At 50.7% G+C, this 21,923-nt stretch overlaps 1 protein-coding gene across 11 annotated transcripts in view; it reads left to right on the top strand.

Moving 5' to 3' along the window:
- Positions 1-21,923, top strand: part of ST3GAL3 (ST3 beta-galactoside alpha-2,3-sialyltransferase 3) — a 382,649-nt gene that overhangs the window by 28,603 nt on the left and 332,123 nt on the right. Inside the window, exon 1 of one of the 11 annotated variants that reach the window (XM_054038597.1) lies at positions 13,765-13,847. The exons of 8 other annotated variants lie outside the window; for them this stretch is intronic. The gene's annotated coding sequence lies outside the window, so the exon portion shown is untranslated. Of the gene's footprint in view, positions 1-13,764; positions 13,848-14,853; positions 14,876-16,548; positions 16,602-21,923 lie in introns of those variants that run through there. 2 more of the 11 variants (XM_054038591.1, XM_054038598.1) reach the window with 2 other exon arrangements.

Genomic DNA, 21,923 nt, shown 5'->3' with positions numbered 1-21,923 from the left:
GCAAACTTTGCCACCTTACTGTTTATCCCCCCTTTTCCAGATCATTTACGAATATGTTGAACAGCACTGGTCCCAGTACAGATCCTTGGGGGACCCTGTTACTTACCTCTCTCTGCTGTGAAAACTGACCATTTATTCCCACTCTTTGTTTCCTGTCTTTTAACCAGTTACTGATCCATGAGAGGACCTTCCCTCTTATCCCATGACTACTAACTTTGCTTAAGAGCCTTTGGTGAGGGCCATTGTCAAAGGCTTTCTGAAAGTCTAAATACACTATATCCACTGGATCCCTCTTGTCCACATGCTTGTTGACACCTTCAAAGAATTCTAATAGATTGGTGAGGCATGATTTCCCTTTACAAAAGCTGTGTTGACTCTTCCACAACATATCATGTTCACCTGTGTGTCTGATAATTCTTTTGTTTACTACAGTTTCCCTCAATTTGCCCAGTACTGAAGTTAGGCGTACCAGCCTGTAATTGCCAGATCACTTCTGGAGCCTTTTTTTAAAAACAGCATTACATTAGCGACCCTCCAGTCATCTGGTACAGAGTCTGATTTAAGCGATAGGTTATATAGCACAGTTAGTAGTTCTGCAATTTCACATTTGAGTTCCTTCAGAACTCTTGGGTGATACCATCTGGTCCTGGTGACTTATTACTGTTTAATTTATCAATTTGTTCCACAACCTCCTCTAGTGACACCTCAGTCTGGTACAGTTGCTCAGTTTTATCAGTTATGAGTAGGAGCAGGGAAGTGACTTTACCTCTTTATAAGACATGGGTGAGACCAGTCCTGGAATACTGTGTCCAGTGCTGGTGTCCACATTTTAAAAAGATGTCAAAAAATTGGAGAGGGTGAAGGAAAGAGCCACAGAATGACTGGAGAGTTGGAGAAAATGCCTGACAGTGAGAGACTTAGGCCTTGGCTACACTTGTGAGTTACAGCACTGTAAAACCGCCCCCAGTGCTGTAACTCACTCCCCGTCCACAGTGGCAAGGCATTTGCAGCGCTGTATCTCCGTGGTTGCAGCGCTGCGTGTACTCCACCTCCCCGAGAGGAATAGCGAGTATTGCGCTGCCGCTGCAGCGCTGCGGCACCAGTGTGGCCGCCCAATGCGCTGTGAATGGCCTCCAGAATTATTCGGCAGTATCCCACAATGCCTGTTCTAGCCACTCTGGTCATCAGTTCAAACTCTACTGCCCTGGCCTGAGGTAACCAACCATGTGACCGACCCTTTACATTCCCCGGGAATTTTAAAAATCCCCTTCCTGTTTGCTCAGCCCGGTGTGGCGTGGAGTGCTATCAGCGAATTTCCAGGTGACCATGCCTCCATGCGCCAAGCGAGCCCCAGCATGGAGCAATGGCGAGTTGCTGGACCTCATCAGTGTTTGGGGGGAGAAAGCTGTCCAGTCCCAGCTGCGCTCCAGCCGTAGGAATTACGATACCTTCGGGAAGGTATCAAAGGACATGATGGAAAGGGGCTGTGACCAGGATGCCCTGCAGTGCAGGATTAAAGTGAAGGAGCTGCGGCGTGCCTACCGCAAAGCCCGCGACGCAAATGGCTGCTCGGGTGCTCCGCCCGCGACCTGACGATTCTACAGAGCTGGATGTGATACTTGTGGTTAACCCCACCTCCACTCCGAGCACCACCATGGACACTTCAGAGCCGGTGTGGGGGAGGAAGGAGGAAGAGGAGGAGGAGGAAAACGGGAGTGATGGTGGTGGGCCGGCTGGAGACACCCCGGAATCCCTGGAGCCATGCAGCCAGGAGCTCTTCTCGAGCCAGGAGGAAGGTAGCCAGTCGCAGCGGCCGGTACTTGGTGGAGGACAAACAGAAGAGCAGGTTCCCGGTAAGCATTTTTTTTTTTCGGGAAGGAATTTTTTCGGTGCGGGCTCTTTGGGAGAGGAGGGTTAGGCATGCATGCCTAGATGCGGACTAGTGCATTGATGTGGTTTATCACATCGCGGTAATCGGCCTCGGTAATCTCCTCGAATGTCTCATCCAGAACGTGTGCAATGCGCTTGTGCAGGTTTATCAGGAGAGCCACTGTGGTCCTTGTCCCAGCCAGGCTAATGTGTCCGTGCCACTGTGCCGCGAGGGGCGGGGGGGACCATTGCTGCACACAGGCAAGCTGCATATGGGCCAGGGCGGAAGCTGCATTGCAGTAGAAGACCCTCCCTTGCTTCCTAGGTCACCCTCAGCAGCGAGATATCGTCCAGGACGAACTCCTGTGGAAAACGTTGGGACAGTGTTCAGTGTAGGTGCCCCCTGAAGCTGTTGGCTCTCCCCCAGGCACAGAAACCCAGAGGACAGTGCAGCCCTGAAACAATCAGTGCCCCTTACTCACCATTTTGAGGCTCCCGTGGGATATGTGTGCTCTGTTTCGGACAGGAAAATTATGCTATTGTGTAGACCCTGTGTGTTTTCTACTCCTTAAGTGCAAGGGGAATCATTACTCTGTCTGGTATAAACAATGCTGCCTCTGTTAAATGTTGCATTTTGCCTATAGAGTAGCATCAACCTTGAGACCTCAGCCGTCCCTCTTATCGCCTGCTCAGAGACTGCAAAGACTCAGGAAGAGACTGCGAAAAAGCAAAGAAGACATGCTGCAAGAAGTGATGCGGCAATCTATTAAAGAGAATGAGAGAGCACAGAACTGGAGGGAGAGAGAAAGCAGGATCCGCCAGGAAAACGCAGCGCACCGGCGGCAAAGCACGGAGCAAAGCACTGATAGGCTCATAAGCATCCTGGAGCGCCAAGCAGACGCTATCCAGGAGCTGGTAGCCATGCAGAAAGAGGAGCAGTACCGCAAACGCCACCCCCCCTGCAGCCCTTGTCCCAAAACTCTTTCCATTGTGCCCCACTGTCACCTCCAACCCACTTTCCCCAACTTCCGTGTACTTCACGCCACCCGCTGCCTCCAACACCAGTATCTTCACCACCCCTCCCCTGAAAACCACGACCCTTACCCTCTGCACTCAACCCCCATCACCATGCTATCCTGAAGTGCAGCACTCACTGCACAGCACACCAGACAGGACATACGCGAATCTGTGATTGTACTGTTCCCCACTCCACCCTCTTGTTTCTTTTCAATAAATAATTTTTCTTTTCAATAAATGGATTCTTTGGCTTTGAAAACATTCTTTATTATTGCATAAAGTAAAAGACTCCTTAGCCCAGGAAATAAACAGGCACTGCAAGTCTGCTTCTCTGCCTAGCAGACACTGATTCCTAAAGATTGGAACTACTGCACTTCACTCCCGTGCAGGGCACCAGATATCACTGCTGGTTTTCAGCCTCAGATTGCTCCCTCAAGGCATCCCTAATCCTTGCAGCCCCACACTGGGCCCCTGGAATAGCCCTGCTCTCTGGCTGTGCAAATTCAGCCTCCAGGTGTTGAACCTCGGAGGTCCATGCCTGAGTGAAGCTTTCACCCTTCCCTTCACAAATATTATGGAGGACACAGCATGCGGATATAACCGCGGGGAAGCTGTTTTTGGCCAAGTCCAGCTTCCCATACAGAGATCGCCAGCGGCCCTTTAAACGGCCAAAGGCACACTCCACAGTCATTCGGCACCGGCTCAGCCTGTAGTTGAACCGTTCCTTGCTGCTGTCAAGGCTCCCTGTGTAGGGTTTCATGAGCCACGGCATTAACGGGTAAGTGGGATCTCCAAGGATCACAATGGGCATTTCAACTTCCCCTACCGTGATCTTCCGCTCTGGGAAAAAAGTCCCAGCCTGCATCTTCCTGAACAGCCAAGTGTTCCGAAAGATGCGTGCATCATGCACCTTTCCAGGCCAGCCTGTGTTAATGTCAATGAAACACCCATGGTGATCCACAAGCGCCTGGAGAACCATAGAGAAATACCCCTTCCGATTAATGTACTCGGATCCTAGGTGGGGTGGTGCCAGAATAGGAATGTGCGTCCCATCTATCGCCCCTCCACAGTTAGGGAACCCCATTTGTGCAAAGCCATCCACTATTTCCTGCACATTACCTAGAGTCACGGTTCTTCTGAGTAGGATGTGATTAATGGCCTTGCAAACTTACATCAACACGATTCCAACGGTTGACTTTCCCACTCCAAACTGGTTTGCGACCAACCGGTAGCTGTCTGGAGTTGCCAGCTTCCAGATTGCAATAGCCACCCGCTTCTCCACTGGCAGGGCAGCTCTCAATCTCGTGTCCTTGCGCCGCAGGGTGGGGGCGAGCTCCTCAAACTGTCCGATGAAAGTGGCTTTTCTCATCCGAAAGTTCTGCAGCCACTGCTCGTCATCCCAGACTTCCATGACGATGTGATCCCACCACTCGGTGCTTGTTTCCTGAACCCAAAAGCGGCATTCCATGGTGCTGAGCATGTCCGTGAATGCCACAAGCAATTTCGTGCCATACGCATTACGCGGCTCGATAGCATCGTCGGACTCCTCACTCTCACTGTCACTTTGGATCTTAAGGAATAGTTCGACAACTAAACGTGACGTGCTGGCAAGATAAGTCAGCCTACGCCTCAGCAGTTTGGGCTCCATTTTCCGCACACAGATTGCGCTGCACAGAAACCGTTGAAAGATGGCGTCAAAGGTGAACGGAAACGAAGGGATTTCTGGGATGCGAAGCGATGCATCACGGGACGTTGGGACAGGACCCAGAATGCCCCGCACCCACGCCCCCAGAATGGGAAAAGGTGCTCTGTGGGATAGCTGCCCATAATGCACCGCTCCCAATAGCGCTGCAATTGCCGCAAATGTGGCCCCGACAGTGTGCTGGACAGCTGTTAGTGTGGACAGACTGCAGCGCTTTCCCTACTCAGCTGCACGAAGTCAGGTTTAACTCACAGCGCTGGACATCTGCAAGTGTAGCCAAGGCCTTAAAGAGCTCAATTTGTTTAGCTGATCAAAATGAAGATTGAAAGATGATTTGCTTACAGTGTGTAAGTACCTTCACAGGGAGACAATACGGGGTACTAAATAGCACTTTAATCTACTGGAGTAAGTGATACCAAGAACCAATGGCTGCAGGCTGAAGCTGGATAACTTCAATTTAGAAATAAGGCGTACATTTTTAATAGTGTGGGTGATTAACCACTGGAACAAACTACCAAGGGAAGTGATGGAGAATCCATCTCTTGGTGTCTTAAAATTAAGACTGAGTGCTTTTCTGGATGATATGATTTAATCAAAATGCAAATTCTTATGATCAACACAGGCATAACTGGTTGAAATTTAATGGCCTGCGTTACTCAGGAGGTCAGAGTAGACAATCTAATGTTCCCTTCTGGCTCTAAAATTTCTGAATCTATGAAGGATTCTGGGAAGCACGGCCTGGCAAGACACTGCCATTCTGTAGCCGGTTGGTTCAAGTTCCAGGTATTTACCAGGCGGGGCAATAGTAACAGGGACTTCCTTCCCTGTAGCAACTGCGGGTGGCAGAATTTCTCACCTAAGTTTTGATCCTTAGAACTTGTCATTCATATGGAACCCGTTTGTATTACTGTATTTCTATTGCAATAGTGTCTAGTGGCCTCCACCAGAGCAGGGTCCCGTTGTGCCAGTGTGACTGAGACACCAATGAGAGGGGGAGGGGGGAGGACAGGGTAACAAAGGGTATGTCTACACTACAGCTGCGAGCGGGCCGCCCCAGGTGAACAGCCGTGCTAGCTTCACTCAAGCTAGCAAACTAAAAAGAGCAGCGTGGACATTGTGACACGAGTGGCATCTCTGTGTAGCCACTTGAGCTCCGACTCAGGGGGTTGGGCAGCTTGGACTTGGGTGACTGCCCATGCCTCAGTGCCTGCACTGGTATTTTTAGCCCGGTAGTGCAGACAAAGCTCGTATGAGTCTCTCTCCCCGGGCTGGGTCGTGTAGACATACACAATAATCCCAGCATGTGTTAGCCCAGACTATCTAAGAATTGTTAATGCAGTCAGTAGCAATTAATCACCATTTGTATCCAATCAGGGGGATTTGCATTGCCTGTGCTTGGGGAGCTAGATCAAATTCCGCGATAGCGATCGGATTCATTCACACCTACGTTAGGTGTGGGGCTTCAGTGAAAGTATTGGCAAGAGAGCTTGTGTGATGCAGAATGGCCCAGGTGCGATTGATCGCCCTAAAACAGAGGGAATCCAGCAGAGTGATGTATATGTTTGGCAACTAGCATGAACAGGCCGTTTTCATTCTGGGACAATTTACTGCAGAGAAGAGAGACACAAATGTTACCGGCTTTTATTCTCCTAGCAAGGGAAACCTGCTCCTGCCCTGCTGATATGCTGCTCTTACAGGCAGCCTACTGCATCTTCTGAGTTCATGACTGTACATACCCTGTTGGGGTACTGCCAAGAGTCCTCAGTCAGTTCTCAGGGGGTTGCTTTGCCAGGGTAGGTACTGGACAGGCACAAGGGCAGACACAATTCCTACCCCAAGGAGTTTACAGCCTCCTCCATAGGAATGGCAGGAAGATTTTCATAGGCGAGGACTGACTGACAATCCCTGCCCTTTCACTTGGTCACTTTGAACTGAAAAGCTCCACAGAATTCTGGAAAAGAGGAAGGGCAATCTGTTGAGATTTAATCTGATTTAATTATTCCCCAGCTGTCCATCTTCTAGCAACATCCAGCTTGAGATCTGCTTGAGAATGTGTAAGCTACGCAGGGACATGTGCATCCTAAAGCCCTGGTATTTGAGCTTAAATTACTCTACTAATCCATTGCCCTAATTCATCTCACGGAGATTAGACAGCTGCCTGCAGAGGGGTGGCAGTACCTGTTTTCCATGGGTGCACAGTGCTTGCCTCCTCAGATTTTCAGTTTGGGTGCTTTCACCTGACCCTGTGGAGTAGTGTTTTCAGAGGGACAAACCAGAGGCTGACTAACAAGCCAGAACCTTGTCATTATTGTCTTAACTATCTAGATTCTTGCTTCTCTGGCCCTTTGTCAAAACCAGGTCATCTGCTCTGCCTGGAGACCTTGTGGTTTAATTTTATAGACTCCTAGACTTTAAGGTCAGAAGAGACCATCATGAACATCTAGTCTAACCCCCTGCACATGGCTTATTCCACAGAACCTCACCCACTCACCCTGTAATTGACCCCAACCTCTTCCTGAGTTACTGATGTCCTCAAGTCATGGTTTAAAGACTTCAAGTTACAGAGAACCCATCATTTACACTAGTTAAAACCAGCAAGTGACCCATGCCCCCGTGCCCTATGCTGCAGAGGAAGGCAAATCCCCCAGTCTCTGCCGATCTGACCTGGGAGAAAATTCCTTCCCAACCCCAAATATGGTGATCAGTTAGACCCTGAGCATGTGGGCAAGACCCACCAGCCAGACACCTGGGAAAGAATTCTCTGTAGTAACCCAGAGCCCTCCCCATCTAGTGTCCCATCAGCGGCCATTGGAGATATTTGCTGCTAGTGTAACCCACACACCACCTGGGTGTGGTGTTCTGTCCCATCTAGTGGCACCGAGACCACTTAGAGATTGAGTTTGCTACAATCTAGGTGAATAGCCACATGGCTTTTAGCTCATGCATTTAGCTCCAGAGGTCCTAGGTTCGATCCAGCCGACTGTCAGTGTTACACACCAATCACAGACTGGCTACCTGCCATTGTAGACAGTCTCATCATACCATCCGCTCCATAAACTTATCAAGCTCAGTTCTGAAGCCAGTTAAGTTTTTTCACCCCACTGCTCCCCTTGGGAGGCTGTTCCAGAACTTCTCTCTTCTGTTGGTTAGAAACCTTCGCCTAATTTCAAGCTTAAACTTGCTGATGGCCAGTTTATATCCATTTGTTCTTGTGTCCACACTGGCACTTAACTTAAATAACTCCTTTCTCCATGGTACTTATCCCTCAATGTATACAGAGCAATCATCTCCTCTCAGCCTTCGTTTGGTTAGGCTAAACAACCCAAGCTGTTTGAGTCTCCTCTCATAAGGTAGGTTTTCCATTCCATGTAGTAGCTCTAGTCTTCTCTGCATCTGGTCCAGTTTCAATTCCTCTTTCTTAAACATGGGAGACCAGAATTGCACATGGTATTCAGATGAGGTCCCACCAGTGCCTTGTTTAGCATTATCTCATGGTAACACTTCCCTGTCTCTACAAGAAATACCTCAACGGATGCATCCTAGCATTGCGCTAGCCTTTTTCACGGCTGCATCACATTTTGTGATCAACCAGTACACCCAGGTCTTTCGCCTCCTCTGTCACTTCCAACTGATACATCCCCAGCTTATAGCAGAAATTCTTGTTGTTACTCCCTAAATGCATGACCTTGAACTTTGCACTATTAAATTTCATCCCATGTCTATTACACTAGTTTGCAAGATTGTACTGGGTTGAAGGAGCACAGTCCTAGATTGGAGAGGAGATGGTAAGGGATAACCTGTTCAACCTAGGCGCTGACTCCGTGGGTGCTTCAGGGCTGGAGCACCAACAGAAAAAAATTAGTGGGTGTTCAGCACCCACCAGCAGCCCCCCCTTCTCCCAACAGAGTCTCCTGCCCACCAGCGCTGGCAGCTCCGCTGATCAACTCCCCCTCCCCTCCCAGCACCTCCCACCCACCTGATCTGCTGTTCCGGAGTGTGCAGGAGGTGCTGGGAGAAGGGGGACAGGGTGCGCTTGGGGGAGGGGGCAGGAAGAGGCGGGGTTGGGGTGGGTGAGTGGGGGAAGGGGTGGGACAGGGCCTGGGTCTGAGCGGGGATTGAGCGGACAATTGGAAGCTGGCGTCTGTATGAGGATTATTTGGGGTTTACAGAAGAGCTATGGAAGAGGCCAAGAGACTGTCCATAGACACCATAGGGCATGTCCAGCTGGAGTTTGCTGTGATAGCATTTTCTCTCAGTTATGATCGCTTTTCGTGTTTGTGGGTTTTCTTTTTTATTGGATGATAAACATCCTCCAAAAACGTGTCTCTAGGTTGCCCAAGCCAAACTCTGACCTCTTGTATGGGCTGCACTCAGCTGTGGCAATCTAGTCTGACCTCCTGTATAACACAGAGCATATGTTTTAGAAAAAATCCAATCCTGATTTTAAAATTGCCAATGATGGGACGATCCACAATTATCCTTGGTAAATTGGTCCAACGGTTAATTAATCTGTTTTGAAAAAAATGTACCTTATTTCTAATCTTCAACTTCCATCCATTGGATCTTGTTATACCTTTGTCTGCTAAACTGAAGAGCCCATTATCAAAGTTTTGTTTCCCATCTGAGTACTTATAGACTGTGATCAACTCAGCCCTTAACCTTCTCTTGGTTAAACTTAACAGATTGAGATCCTGGAGTCTCTCACAATAGACAGGTTTTCCAGTCCCTTAATCATGCTTATAGCTCTTCTCTGAACCCTAATTATTCAACATCATTCTTAAAATGTTGACACCAGAACTGGACACAGTATTCCAGTAGCAGTCAGACCAGCGCCAAATACTACCTACTCCTACTTGAGATTCCCGTTTATACATTCCAGGGTTGCATTAGCCCTTTTGGTTGCAGCGTCACAGTGGAAACTCATGTTCAGCTGATTATCCACCTTTTTTCAGAGTCACTGCTTCCCAGGATAGAATCCCAGATCCTGTAAGTATGGCCGACGTTCTTTGTTCCTAGATCTATAACTTTACATTTGGCCATATTAAAATTAATAGATTTACAGGTTCCAAGGCCAGATGGGACCATTGTGATCATCTAGTCTGACCCCCTGTATAACAGAGGCCAGAGACCTGCCCCCAAATAATTCCTAGAGCAAATCTTTTAGAAAACATCCAGTCTTGATTTAAAAATTCAGTGATGGAGAATCCACCACAACTCTTGGTAAATTGTTCCAATGGTTAATTACCCTCCCTGTCAAAAACGTATGCCTTATTTCCAGTCTGCTATTGGATCGTGTTAGACCTTTCTCTGCTAGATTCAAGACTCCATTATCCAATATTTGTTCCCCATGTAAGTGCTTGTAGGCTGTAATCAAGTCACCTCTTAACCTTCTCTTTGTTAGACTCAGAGTTCAATCTATTTGGCTTATCACTATAAATGCATATTGTTTGCTTGTACCCAGCTCACCAAGTGATCCAGATCGGTCTGTATCAGGGACCTGTCCTCTGCATGACAGCTGCGGGGCACATCGTCATTTTTGTGTGTCAGACCTGTCTGACACCCACGTGTCCTAAAGCAAATACAATATAATACAAGTGCCATTTGGATAGGTTCTCTATATCCCAAAATCCTTTGCAGAATTAGATAATACAGTTGCAACATTTTTTTGCTGCAAAGTCAGTGAGGTTTAAAAATCTGGATAGTTGAAAATAGACGAAGAGCTGATGGGGTGCGGAGATGGCAGGAGCTGCAGAGAAAAAGGCTTACACCCAGAGTGGAGAGTTGTGCTGAAAAAGGGAGAGAGGGTCAGTGCTACACAGGTGCTTGGAGTAGGGGAATAAGAGAACAAGAGAGAAGACTGTGGAGGATTTTTAAAGCAGGGAGGACAGGTTTGAACTGAATCCTGCAATAAGCAGAGACCCAGTAGAGTTTTTTGAGGATGGAGTCAGGAATGTCTGGATGATGACTTCATCACAGGTGAAGCTCAGGCTGTGGCATGCAGGAGGAAGATGGGGGATGCATGCATTTGATTAGCACCAGGTAGAGTTCAGTTAGTGGATGAGGTCTCTTTCCATGTGTTTTGCTAGGTAGTTTACCAGGCTAATATTATTTGCAGGTGTTGGCATCAGTTTGGGGGCTTTTGTTTTTTGAGATGTTTGGGAACTGTGATCAACAGCCAGAAAACACTATCACAGTTGACAGGTTCCTCAGAAAGAGACAATGAATGGTACCTGGAGACTCACCCCACTAGTGATCATAGAATCATAGAATACCAGGGTTGGAAGGGACCTCAGGAGGTCATCTAGTCCAACCCCCTGCTCAAAGCAGGACCAATCCCCAGACAGATTTTTACCCCAGTTCCCTAAGTGGCCCCCTCAAGGATTGAACTCACAACCCTGGGTTTAGCAGGCCAATGCTCAAACCACTGAGCTATCCCTCCCTGTAGGGCATGTCATGGGGGATGTGTAGGAAGCTTCTGCTGCTATTGCTTATGTTGTACTTATTCTGGGATAAACAGAACTTAATGGTGGTATAAATCTGGAACCCTTCATCAAATGCATTTAAAAGGAAAACCATGGTGAGTTATTTTGGGCTTATCTATGGCAGGTGTGGGAGAAGTGGTTGTACTTTGTTTACTGCCCCCTTTGAGTGCTCTGTTCTGCTCCCTTGAAGATCTTCTACAGCCTCTTTTCTATCCCTGGGACCTGACTGGTGCCGCTGCTGCTATTACTTCCCCAGTGAGTGACTTGTCTGAGCACTGTGCCCCAGCTCCCTGTTGAATCTGTGGGGCCTGCTGGCTTTCACTTAATGAGCGTATCTATTCCTCAGTATGGATCTGATGCACTGGAGCAGAGCAGGCTAGTCTTGTTTCCATTCTGCAGCCACCTGAAGGAAAGGTCCCGACTAAATAATTATTTTTAGGTGGATTTAGGGACATAGAGGGGAAAGCTTCATATTTTTGACATAGGCCCTAATTCTTAGGTTCATGGAGTTTTCCTTTGATTTCTTTTGTTACCAGTGCAGCATGGGCGGTAGAGATGGGACAATCCTCGTGGGTCCAATACAGTCTGCATGATGCAGGATTGTTCCCTACACTACCTCATCTGATGTAAAGATTTTCCTGATACCCCCAAATTTTCCTTTAACTCCTTGTTACTCTCTCCCTTGTGCCCACTTACATTCATATCCCTCCTTAAGCCCTAATTCTGCAAGGAGCTCTATGTAGGAATAGACTTTTTACCCCCAGGGCTCTCTGCAAGCATCAGCGTCCATCTGTTACCAGATTTGCCCATTACTGTGGGGTATGCTCATTTATTCGGGTTACTCTTCTGGGGGAGGGGATTCTGTAATTCTATCAGTGTACTGCTTGTGTCACTTGTGTTTTCATATGGAGCTCTACTTCTCCCTTCTGCAAGTCCCCTCCCAATGCAGCTATCCTGCAGGACCTAGGTTCCCTAGGGCTGGGTTACTCCAGCCCCAGAACCGGCCGGACACACACACGAACACACATACATTAACAGAGCAAGTCTGAGTGGACCGGGTCAATCAGCACTGTCAAGCTGACCCTTTATATGTCTCTGGACTCAGTAGGCTGCATGAAGCAGCACTTTCAAGCTGCCTCTCCTTATATGCCCCTGGGCTCCATGGACTGGGTCAAGCAGCACTTTCAAGCGGTTACCCTAATGGGTCCCAGATTCAGCACGTCCCTTTCTCCACTCTCACATCACAATTGTACTGGTAGTAACTACTTGATGAGTAAACCCCACAGTATTTTGGGCGCTGCAGGGATCTTTAGCTTAGGTAAAAGAAGCGTTGCTGTAGTGAATGGTGGAAGCTAAAAACACAAAAGAGTAAAGTTCAGCAAGAGCGAGAGAAGCAACCAAGTTAACCATAAAAGTTATGTATTGAATAATAGCAATAACTACAGAAGGAGGCTAAACTAACATAACATACATTATTAAAGGTTAATGCCTAAGGTAGAAAGGAAAATAGAGAGAGAGAAAGAGGGGGGATCTCACCCACTCCATGAGGCTTGAACTGGTCGGGGTTCCCAGGTGATGGTGGTAGCTGAGGGTCCTGAATGCTGGAGACAGGCAGAGCCCCCAGCACAATCAGTCAGGAGAAAGTGGAGTTCCCAAGGGAACTGATGCCTAGTTTGGATCTAAGCATCAGAACACTGACTGGAGGGTGAGTAGGGATTTTTGTAGAGAAAATACAATGGTTCAAGGGAGAATACTAGATTTGTTTATAGGTAAGCTGATGACTCAAGGATTTTCTTTAGGCTAGACAATAGGAACCCTTGTCTGGCCTCAGCGCCCCCCTAGCCTCAGCATCACTCTTGGCTATGGGTGGTGTTTTCTTTCAGGAAGTTCACAATGCAACTAGGCTGCTTCAGTATTTGGATATCAATTAAGGATTCATTACTAGAATTGGTCTGATAATTGCTGAGCTGGGTGTGTGCAGACCTAGGTTCATTAGCAGCTGGAGCAGAGATTCCCATAATGCAGTGCTTCCCTGCTTTTTCTGGTCCCAGAGTTCACTGTGGTTCTCTGTTCTCCATTCTGTATGTAAATTGAGATGTCTCCCTGTTCCATCTTTCATGCAGATGAGGCTAGGGGAGTTGTCTCGGCTCTCCATTCTGTATGCTAATGGAGATGGCTTCATCTTGTCACCCTTGACAAGAGGGGGTCTAGGTATGTCTCCCAATGCCCTTCACTGCTCTCTGCAACACCCCCCCCCGCTGGGTTTAAGCAGAGGCTGCGGGGGGGGGGGCAGGAGGAGGGAGGAGTGTCAGGCTGGATACTGCACCCCGGTTCCCCAAGAACACAGAGCTGACTGGTATCACATCCCCGCGGAGTTGAGTGCCAGATCAGGATCTTGGTGTGCTCACCCTTCCAGGAGCTGTAGCCTATTGTGCTCCACCCATGTAATTTTTGCTTACACCCAAGCTGTAGAGGTAATGCTCGCTCCTGCAGTTGCTGAGGGAACTCCATTCCTAGTGCTGGCAAAGGCAGTGGAGGAAGGGTCTCAGCACCCTGAAGGGGGACCGGGTTCTTAGTTCCTCTAACCCAGGCCCGGCGGTGCTTGGGCAGGTGTGCTGCTCTGATGAGGGGGCCTCCCCCTTTCCCAGCACTGAGTGACTGGCCAGGTGCAGTGCCCAGGAGCACTGCCTGCAGCGCGGAGCTACTGCCAGCCGGCCGGCTCCCTGCACCGAGTCCCGCCTGCCCCTGGCTGTGGTGTGACCGCTCGTCCCGTCTCTGTGAGTGCCCGTCCGGGCTCCCCTGCACCGACAGCAGGGATGGACCCAGCGCCACGGCTCGGGGTTAGGTGTCCCCCGTGTGGGGCCGGGCCCGGGCCAGGGCTTGCGATGCGCTGTCCCCGGCCAGGCGCTGGGTCTCCGCCCTCACTCGCTGCCACGGACCCCCAACGCTTGGGCGGGGGGGGGGAGGTGTGCAGTGTGGGGCGGGGGATATACAGTGTTTGTGGGGGGGGCCGTTGTGCAGTGAAGGGGGTTGTGCTGGGGAGGGCGGGGGGGCGTTGTGCGGGGGAGGGGGTTGTGCTGGGGAGTGTGGGGGAGGGGGTTGTGTGTGTGTGTGTGTGTGGGGGGATATGCAGTGGGGGGGCTGTACAGTGTTGTGCGGGGGGGCCGTTGTGCAGTGAAGGGGGTTGTGCTGGGGAGGGCGGGGGGGCGTTGTGCGGGGGAGGGGGTTGTGTGTGTGTGTGTGGGGGGGGATATGCAGTGGGGGGGCTGTACAGTGTTGTGCGGGGGGGCCGTTGTGCAGTGAAGGGGGTTGTGCTGGGGAGGGCGGGGGGGCGTTGTGCGGGGGAGGGGGTTGTGTGTGTGTGTGTGTGGGGGGGATATGCAGTGGGGGGGCTGTGCAGTGTTGTGTGGGGGGGTGTTGTGCAGTAGAGAGTGTGTGGAGGGGGTGGCGGGGGGCTGCTCCCTGGTGCCCAGGCCCGGGTTCGAGTCCCGCCGGGGACGGGAGGTACCTTGGTGCCCCCCGGGCGGGGGGGGGGGGGCTGTCGGGCCGCGCCGCCTCCCCTCTGATTGGGCCGCGGGAAGCCCCCCGCCGCGCCGGATTGGGCAGCGCGGTGTCCGTCCGCGCCCGGACTGGCTGGGGGCCGCCCCGCCCCGCCCCGCTATGGGATTGGCGGTAGCGGGGCCCCTCCGCGCAGCCCGGAGCCCCGGCCGGCCCGGCACCTCCTGCCGCCGCCACCCGGCCCGGCCTGGCGGCGTCCGCCCGAGGGGCGCCGGGCCTGCGAGCCGCGCCGAGCCGAGCCGCGCCGGTGAGAGGAGGGGCCGCCGCCGGGCGGGGGGCGGGATGGGTCAGACAGCGCCGGCCGGTGTGTGGGGGGCCGGCCCCCCCCAGCCCCCCCGACCCCCCCCAGCGCCCCCCGCGTCCCTTGTCCCCCCTCAACGCCCCCCAACGCCCCCTCGTCCCCCCCACCGCCCCCGCGGCCCGGCCTCAGCGCCCCCCCAGCCTCAGCATCGCGCCCCCCCCAACACCCCCTCGTCCCCCCCACCGCCCCCCGCGTCCCTTGTCCACCCTCGGCGTCCCCCCTCAACGCCCCCCCCCCGCCCCCTCGTCCCCCCCCAGCGCCCCCGCGGCCCGGCCTCAGTGTCCCGCTCCAGCGTCCCCCCCCCGCCCCAGCAGCGCGCCCCTTTCTCCAGCCTCAGCGCCCCCAAGGCCCGGGCTCAGCGCCCCCCCTCAGCGCGCGCCCCCTTGTCCTGCCCCAGCGGTCCCCCTTCGGCCTCAGCGCCCCCCCCCAGCTCCGCGTCCCTTGTCCCTCCTCAGTGCCCCGCTCCAGTGTTCCCCCGGCCTCAGCAGCGCGCGCCCCCGTCTCCAGCCTCAGCGCCCCCTCTCCCAGCGCCCCCACGTCCCTTGTCCCACCTCAGCGCCCCCCCCCGGTCCTCAGCACCCCCCTGGCCCCGCATCCTTTGTCCCGGCCTCAGCGCCCCCTCCCCATTCCTTGTCCCCCCTCCGTGCCCCCCCCGTCTCAGCAGCACCCGTCCCTGTCTCTGGTATCAGCATCCCCCCACATCCCTCAGCATCCCCCCCCCCCCGCTCAGCGTCCCTTGTCCTGCCTCAGCGCCCTCTCCCTGGCCCTCAGCGTCCCCGTGTCCCTTGTCCCAACAACCCCCCCGGCCCTCAGCACCTCCCCCAACTTGGCCCTCAGCATCCCCACGATCCTTGTCCCGCCTCAGCACCCTTGCCCGCTGACCGTGTAGCCTCCCACCCGTCAGCAGTGCTCACAGCCCCGCGCCTGACCCGCTTGGACTTTCCCCCCTGCCTGGCTCTCCCTATTCCTCAGCTCTCCGCAGCCACCCCGGTCCTGGTCCCGGTCCTTAGCACCCTCCCCCGTCCGAGCTGTCTCCGGCCCATGTCAGATGTGGGGCTCCCTTCCCGTCACAGCTGTCTCCTTCCTGGCTGTAGAGGCCCCGGGATTCTGCTTCGGCCCAGTGCTAGAGCAAGGTGGACACCGGCATTGTGGCCCCTTTGGGAACCAGGGGCTGCAGGGCTTGGGGTCGTGTGGGTGTTAGGGTGTTTGTTCAAGGCTGCCCCAGGGAAAGGGGGCTGATTGCTGCCTAGCACAGTGACTAAATAATAAGTTAATGGAGATATTCTATTTTCTAGAGCTGGAAGGGACCCTGAAAGGTCATTGAGTCCAGCCCCCTGCCTTCACTAGCAGGACAAGTACTGGTTTTGCACTAGATCCCTAAGTGGCCCCCTCAAGGATTGAACTCACAACCCTGGGTTTAGTAGGCCAATGCTCAAACCACTGAGCTGTCCCCCCCACCACTTGGGAATGGGGAGGTGGGGTGGGTTAGGCTTGGCAGCCTCAAGTCTCTTTACACTTGTTGTGTCTGAATGTCGTGTGTTCCATTATTCAGATTGCACTAACCTTTCTGCAGAGGTGGATCTGCGGTGTCTGCTCCCTCATCTGCCATTGACTAGGACCTTGACTGGAGATGCTACACAGCTCTCAGGGCTGAATGAAGTTTCTTGTTTCAGTCCTGAACTGTTCAATTCCAATCTAAATGTTTCTGAGCTCTTCAGACCTAATGTGGCTAAGCTTGGTAGATTTGCCACTCATATGTGGGCTCCTGCTAAGCATGGCTTCGTGTGCATGTTGTTGCATCTTCTTGAGCAGCAGTTGTTTATGCTACTGCAGGAGCAACAGGAACCAGCGTCCTAGAATATCAGAGTTGGAAGGGACCTCAGGAGGTATCTAGTCCAACCCCCTGCTCAAAGCAGGACCAATTCCCAGCTAAATCATCCCAGCCAGGGCTTTGTCAAGCCTGACCTTAAAAACCTCTAAGGAAGGAGATTCCACCACCTCCCTAGGTAACCCATTCCAATGCTTCACCACCCTCCTAGTGAAAAAGTTTTTCCTAATATCCAACCTAAACCTCCCACACTGCAACTTGAGACCATTACTCCTTGTTCTGTCATCAGGTACCACTGAGAACAGTCTAGATCCATCCTCTTTGGAACCCCCTTCAGGTAGTTGAAAGCAGCTATCAAATCCCCCCTCATTCTTCTCTTCTGCAGACTAAACAATCCCAGTTCCCTCAGTCTCTCTTCATAAGTCATGTGCTCCAGCCCCCTAATCATTTTTGTTGCCCTCCGCTGGACTCTTTCCAATTTTTCCACATCCTTCTTGTAGTGTGGGGCCCAAAACTGGACACAGTACTCCTGATGAGGCCTCACCAATGTTGAATAAAGGGAAACGATCACGTTCCTCGATCTGCTGGCAATGCCCCTACTTATACAGCCCAAAATGCCGTTAGCCTTCTTGGCAACAAGAGCACACTGTTGACCCATATCCAGCTTCTCGTCCACTGTGACCCCTAGGTCCTTTTCTGCAGAACTGCTTCCTAGCCATTCGGTCCCTAGTCTGTAACGGTGCATGGGATTCTTCCGTCCTAAGTGCAGGACTCTGCACTTGTCCTTGTTGAACCTCATCAGGTTTCTTTTGGCCCAATCCTCTAATTTGTCTAGGTCCTTCGGTATCCTGTCCCTACCCTCCAGCGTATCTACCACTCTTCCTAGTTTAGTGTTATCTGCAAACTTGCTGAGAGTGCAGTTCACGCCATCCTCCAGATCATTAATGAAGATATTGAACAAAACCGGCCCCAGGACGGACCCTTGGGGCGCTCCGCTTGAAACTGGCTGCCAACTAGACATGGAGCAGTTGATCACTACCCGTTGAGCCTGACGATGTAGCCAGCTTTCTATCCACCTTACAGTCCATTCTATCCACCTTACAGTCCATTCATCTTTAACTTGCTGGCAAGAATACTGTGGGAGACTGTATCAAAAGCTTTGCTAAAGTCAAGGAATAACACATCCACTGCTTTCCCCTCATCCACAGACCCAGTTATCTCCTCATAGAAGGCAATTAGGTTAGTCAGGCATGACTTGCCCTTGGTGAATCCATGCTGACTGTTCCTGATCACTTTCCTATCCTCTAAGTGCTTCAGAATTGATTCCTTGGAGACCTGCTCCATGATTTTTCCAGGGACTGAGGTGAGGCTGACTGGCCTGTAGTTCCCCGGATCCTCCTCCTTCCCTTTTTTAAAGATGGGCACTATATTAGCCTTTTTCCAGTCATCCAGGACCTCCCCCGATCGCCATGAGTTTTCAAAGATAATGGCCAATGGCTCTGCAATCACATCTGCCAACTCCTTTAGCAACCTCGGATGCAGCGCATCCGGCCCCATGGACTTGGGCTCGTCCAGTTTCTCTAAATAGTCCTGAACCACTTCTTTCTCCACAGAGGGCTGGTCACCTTCTCCCCATATTGTGCTGCCCAGTGCAGCAGTCTGGGAGCTGACCTTGTTCATGAAGACAGAGGCAAAAAAATCATTAAGTACATTAGCTTTTTCCACATCCTCTGTTACTAGGTTGCCTCCCTCGTTCAGTAAGGGGCCCACACTTTCATTGACTTTCTTCTTGTTCCTAACATACCTGAAGAAACCCTTCTTGTTACTCTTAACATCTCTTGCTAGCTGCAACTCCAAGTGTGATTTGGTCTTCCTGATTTCACTCCTGCATACCTGAGCAATATTTTTATACTCCTCCCTGGTCATTTGTCCAATCTTCCACCTCTTGTAAGCTTCTTTTTTGCGTTTAAGGTCAGCAAGGATTTCACTGTTAAGCCAAGCTGGTCGCCTGCCATATTTACTGTTCTTTCTACACATTGGGATTTTTTTTTCCTGAAACCTCAATAAGAATTCTTTAAAATACAGCCAGCTCTCCTGGACTCCTTTCCCTCTCTTGTTATTCTCCCAGGGGATCCTGCCCATCTGTTCCCTGAGGGAATCAAAGTCTGCTTTTCTGAAGTCCAGGGTCCGTATTCTGCTGCTCTCCTTTCTTCCTTGTGTCAGGATCCTGAACTCGACCATCTCATGGTCACCGCCTCCCAGGTTCCCATCCACTTTTGCTTCCCCTACTAATTCTTCCTGGTTTGTGAGCAGCAGGTGTAGACGAGCTTTGCCCCTAGATGGTTCCTCCAGCTCTTGCACCAGGTAATTGTCCCCTACACTTTCCAAAAACTTCCTGGATTGTCTGTGCACCACTGTATTGCTCTCCCAGCAGATATCAGGGTGATTAAAGTCTCCCATGAGAACCAGGGCCTGCGATCTAGTAACTTCTGCTAGTTGCCAGAAGAAAGCCTCGTCCACCTTATCCCCCTGGTCTGGTGGTCTATAGCAGACTCTTACCACAACATCACCCTTGTTGCTCACACTTCTAAACTTAATCCAGAGACTCTCAGGTTTTTCTGCAGTATCATACCGGAGCTCTGAGCAGTCATACTCCTTTCTTACATACAATGCAACTCCCCCACTTTTCTGCCCTGCCTGTCCTTCCTGAACAGTTTATATCCATCCATGACAGTACTCCAGTCATGTGAGTTATCCCACCAAGTCTCTGTTATTCCAGTGACATCATAGTTCCTTGACTGTGGCAGGACTTCCAGTTCTCCCTACTTGTTTCCCAGGCTTTTTGCATTTGTGTATGGGCACTTTAGATAACTCGCCGAGTGTCCCACTTTCTCAGTCTGAGACAGGAGTCCTCCCCTCTTGCACTCTCCTGCTCGTGCTTCCACCCGGTATCCCATTTCTCCACTTACCTCAGGGCTTTGGTCTCCTTCCCTTCTCCTTCCCCCAGTGAACCTAGTTTAAAGCATCACCTTTGTCTTCTCCAGAATGTATCTCACCATATCCCTGTTGCAGATAGTCTCCAGGAGCGAAAAATTGCATGACTCTGGCCAAAAGGCACAGAGCTGACTGGTTACCAGAATACAGATGGACTACAGGCCCTTGCAATCTGCAGGCATCTGTCATTGCCCAGCACTGCCCTCTTAACTCTCTTGGAAAGCTAGGAAGAGAGTTGTTGAAGAAGAATTCCTTCCACTCTCTCTAGATTCCCTAAGCCACCTCAGTTGACCTTGTGGTAAATGGTACCAAAGATTGCCATCAATGACACCAGATTTTTGCCTATCACTAGAATGATGGTTAATGAAGTACATCAGTACAGTCTCTAAATAGCTATTCTTTTGGTAGCTGTGTGTTAAGAATGCTCCTTTAACACAATCCTTAAATCCATTATTGAGAATCTTTCCTGGCCATGTCTGTCCTCCGCACAAATGCTGTTGCTAGCTATCACCTGAAGGGCATGGGTACACCTCATAAATTGTAAGCCAAATTTCCCGCAGTGCATCCTGAACTACTGTAAATGAAAGAAGTTCCCCTAATGAAGATGGTAAATTTTTTTTCACCATTGATTTTGATCCCAGTGAAACAGTCCAGGTGTGGGTATTGTCATTTGTATTGACACCGTAGGTGAAAATCCTTACACTGATAAAATGCTCAGAACTGTTACTGTGTGGAGGCAGGCTGCTCACTTACGCTGGTGTGGGCTTCAGAGTCTTAATGATGGAAAAGAAAAGAACTCTTGGTGTTCACAGCTACAGTGTGTCTGACTTCTATGGTTCCGTCTGATGAGGGAACCTATGAGAATGGAGGGGTTGCTCTACTTAGTGGTTGAAGACACAAGATCACAATCTCCTCCTTGGCCATTGCCTGGAGCATGACCTTGGTGTAATGTGGCTACCTTCCCCTTTTCCCTTGTTTTGAATCCTCTTGGTGCTATCTATCTTGTAGTGGTTCAAGTGATGTAGAAGAGGCTTGGCGTAGCTGCTGTTCTTATTTTGCCTCCAGAGGTCCCAGATGTCTATCTGTAGGCATCTTCTTTGCCAGACTAATTGTGACTAGGGCTTCCTAAGCTGCAGAAATGGAGAAGTTTCTTTAATCATCCCCTTAATTTTAATCTTAACATTTCAAAATGATCTGGGGGATTCTGATGGTCATTGTGGGAGCGACACTGCTAAACCCTGTCACAGTGCTAGAAACTGTAAAGCTCACTGCCTTCTTTCTCTGTCGTGCAGTATTAGATGGTCAAAAGACTGAACTAAGCAGTATGCAACTCTTCGCTTAATCTTATTCAGAAGTGTGCATAAGGGAGCAACAGTATTGTGGGCTGCTTTCCCCTTAGATAACTGCATTACCTGTAGTACTACTTAATGTTACGTTTGCCCTGTAAGTAGAAGGGTAACGTTTTTCTTCCAATGTACTCCTGTTGTGCTGGCAGGTAGTGATAGAATGATATAATGCATGCTGGACTGCTCCTGGGCTATGAATGTTACTCATGGGTTATGGGGTAGAGTGCTGTTTCCTTTAGAGATGCACAAGTGTGCCTTTGGGGTTTATAGCTGATTGTTGGCTGGGATACTGAGGGTTTTGCTCTGCACAGAGGCGGCAGGGTGGGTAGAAAATGAACCTGCAGTGATGAATGCTACTCAAAAGCAAAGTAGGCATCTTCAGGAAGCCTTCCTGGTGGATGACCTTTATATGATATTACAGAACACAGACCTTCTGGTTGCAAATGCACACAAATATGGGAGGCAGGGTATGGGAATTCTGTCCGTTCTACAGTAACTTCCATTGTTCTATGCAGCAGTGGTGTAGCTGTGTTTTTCCCAGGATTTTAGACACACAAGGTGGGTGAGGTAATATATATATATTTTTTTTATTGGACCAACTTCTGTTGGTGAGAGACAAGCTTTTGAGCTACACGGAGCTCATCTTGAGGTCTGGGAAAGGTACTGAGGCTATATCTACACTACAGCACTTACAGCAGCGCAACTGCGCCTCTGTAGCACTTGTGGTGGAGATGCTCTAAGCTGATGATTGTTAGTGTTTAGCAAGTTATGAATTTAAGCTTCCAGGCTTGTCTTTTGAAAGCGTTGTGCAGGTGTCCTTTGAGGA

The sequence above is a fragment of the Malaclemys terrapin genome, chromosome 8 (assembly GCF_027887155.1).
Source record: "Malaclemys terrapin pileata isolate rMalTer1 chromosome 8, rMalTer1.hap1, whole genome shotgun sequence".
Classification (NCBI taxonomy): domain Eukaryota; kingdom Metazoa; phylum Chordata; order Testudines; family Emydidae; genus Malaclemys; species Malaclemys terrapin.
Note: the sequence above shows the minus strand (reverse complement) of the source record. Positions and strands in the feature narration are given on the sequence as shown.